Here is a 3,252-nt window from a genome sequence, read left to right as displayed (position 1 = left end):
TGTAAAACCAAAAGAGTTATATTTGGAGCACATTGATGACTATGGCAAAATTGAAATGTCCAATAAAAAACAGGAAGAAGAACTCGAAGAAATTGCTCTCTGACATGTCCATTTTTACACAGTGTTAACACTTACTCTACATTTCCCAGTTTGAAAGTCGGTCTTTGAGGGTTCTGCGAAGGGATAGTAAGTGGCAACCGGAGGCCTGTGTCGAGCAAGGAAATGTCTTCCATCGAATATTTGAGAGAATTTTTCCGCGCAACCCTTTTGTGAAGTTTGTGCTCATGTCATAGAGTTAAATCATTCTTTGGATTGAGTAGTTTGAAGTCACTGTTTCTGTGGAATCTGAGAAAACACATTTGGAAACGCTCTTTAGAATATCCTGAAAAACAAATAACCTCAGAGAGAAACCAGAAGGAAGCTCTCTGTGAAACTGCTCTGTGTCAAGTGAATTTTACTCACACAGTTAAGCTTCTCATTTCATTGAGCAGTATCATAACACTGTTTTTGTTTAGTCTGCGAAGGGATATTCAGGAGCGCTTTGAGGCTGATGGTGAGAAAGGAAATGTCTTCAGATAGAAACTGAAGAGAAGCTTTCTGAGGAGCTGCTTTGTGACGTGTGCATTCCACTCACAGAATTCCACTCACAGAATGACGTTGTGCATTCCACTCACAGAATGACGTTGTGCATTCCACTCACAGAATGACGTGTGCATTCCACTTACCTTTCTTCTGCTACAGGATTCCGGAAGCCCTTTTGGTGAAAAAGCAACCAAGAGTCATTCGGGAGTATAAGGATGGCTATTGTGAAAACGGAAATATCCTCAGACAAGAACTCGAAAGAAGATTTCTGTGAAACTTCTTTTTGTTAGATATATTTGTTCATCTCACATAGTTAAAACTTTTCTTATATTACACAGTTTGGAGACTCCGTCATGCATGGATCCAGGAAGGGACATTTGGGAGCGTATTCAGGCCCATGTTGCAAGAGGAGATATCTTCAGATAAAAAGTGGATAGAAGCTTTTTGAAAAACGACTTTGTGATGCATGCATTCCCCTCAGGGAGTTATACCTCTTTTCTCACAAGGCAGTGTTCGATTTGTTTTTCTAAGACCACCAGATCAAACACAAAAGAACCAGCGAGTAGGCAAGGGTAGGAGCAAAACTGCAAATTTATTTTTGTTCACCTAGCTTCAAGGAAGAATGTGGATAGGGAGAGGTCTGTCGGCCTACGGCAAAGGAGGCCAAGAAAGTCAGCTGGTGAGCTCTCGGGCGGGGTTGCTGATGCAGTCCCGACATCCCGACAGGAGTGGGGACTGGGAAGCCCGTGCGGCATGCTGGCCGAGAGCGGCTTTTCTAGGAGTGTAAGGGCAATAGGCGGGACATGGGCGTGTTGGGGTGCATTCCGCAGGTGTGACCAGGTAAATCTTGGTCTCTTCAGATTGGCGTCACCTGGCGCATGCCCGGTTGGTCTGAACCTTCCCAGGTCGCCGGCTGCATGGGCGTGTTGGGGTGCGTTCTGCAGGTGTGACCAGGTAAATCTTGGTCTCTTCAGATTGGCGTCACCTGGCGCATGCCCGGTTGGTCTGAACCTTCCCAGGTCGCCGGCTGCATTTTCGCCCACGTGGGAAAAGTTGGTAATGAAGAACCTGGAAGTGCACCATCTTGCCTCTGTTCCTCCAAACAGTCCAACCTTTTATTGATAATAGTGAGAAAGGGGCGCCGTGGTCTGTCTGGCTACTTCCTGCTCTTAAGGGGAATAATTACGGTCATGGCCTATGGTTGGTATTTGGACGTATGGATGAAGAATAAAATAAGGCAGAGTATTAGTATAGTAATGAGGAATGGAAGCATTTGTTGGAATATGGGCAAAACCCAGAAGGAAGGTCTTGGCAAGGTTGGGGTATTAAAGTTCTGTATTTCAGCTTTTATTTTATTGAGGGTTTGAATCTTAGTGTCTACTAGGCCTGACTCGCTAACATAATAGCAGCACTCTTCTCCAAAGAAGAGAAAAGTGTCTCCTTTTTCAGCTGTAAGCAAGTTTAGGGCTCGCCTGTTTTGGGCAGCTACTTGGGCTATTGTGGTAGTTCAGCGCTGCAGGGAGGCCAGGCTTTCAGCTGATTCCAATAAGTAGAGGGAGAAAAACAGCCCATTTTTTTAAGCGATTGGCAGGAGGGTGTAGCTGCAGTGTCATTTCGACTAGTTCAGCCTTCCCATACAGGGTGAGGCTGGGCACTAAGGATACTGGGACACGGAGAGATTGAGATTGAGTTGTGACAGTTTGGTTAAAGGATTTAGAAAGGGACCCCTTGCACCAGAAATAGCCTCCAATGAGGGCTGTTTGGCCTCCATTGGGCATCTGAGTATGACTACACCAGGAAGAATTTGGGGTTGAATAACAAAAAGGAAGGATTGGGCTATTTGGATTTTGGTATAGTGGCGCCTGGAGTGTGAGTGAATTGTGGGATGTTTGACCAGTGGTTTTGAAGGCCATGGGCAGGGGGGCTGCCACTAGGAGGGGCCTTCTAAAGCCTCACAGAGGAAGCAATGGGAGAGATTGGTTATATTCACAGTGTAGGTTAAGTTTAGCCCTTGGCGGAAAAATGTGAGCCATGAGAAGAGGTCTCTATTCTCTATTGTCCGGAGAGAAGTTTGACAGCCTTAAGGAAGACAACTGGCAGAACTATGTACTACTGAGTGTGTTCGGCTGTCTTGTGACCAAGTTTCAGTGATGAAAAAAAATTGCCATACACTAGGCAGACTAGCAAACGTCTGAGTGTATGAGTGAGACAGCAATATAGGTATAAAATGAGACTTCATTTTCAGTGTTGTCGCAGAGTGTCCCTTGCCACTGAAGATGTTCGATGAAGGTTAGAAGATGGGGGAACTACTGCTCTGGACTATTGTCTGGAGGTAGATATGGGTCTGTGGTTATGTATTGAAAGTCTGATAGGTTTATGTAGAGGATGATGAGAAAGTGAGCGAAGTGCCAGGGGTCAGGGAGCATGAGCTAGTTAAGATAGTTTTGTAAGTTTGAGGCGAGTGGGGGAAAGTTGAACTGATGTCCACTGATTGTTCTCGGTGGGGGCCCTTTTTGGCTGGAGAATATGAATCCAATGCGTGTGTCCTAGGAGTTTTGCTGCTGTATGTGTAGACAGGAGGACAGTGTATGGGCCTTTCCACCTGGGCTGTAAGTCTTTGGCTTGGATATCTTTTATGTATACTTTGTCTCAAGGACTGAGGGAGAGATG

This window comes from Colobus angolensis, unplaced genomic scaffold, assembly GCF_000951035.1.
Source record: "Colobus angolensis palliatus isolate OR3802 unplaced genomic scaffold, Cang.pa_1.0 Scaffold460, whole genome shotgun sequence".
Lineage (NCBI taxonomy): Eukaryota > Metazoa > Chordata > Mammalia > Primates > Cercopithecidae > Colobus > Colobus angolensis.
This window is presented reverse-complemented; position numbering follows the sequence as displayed.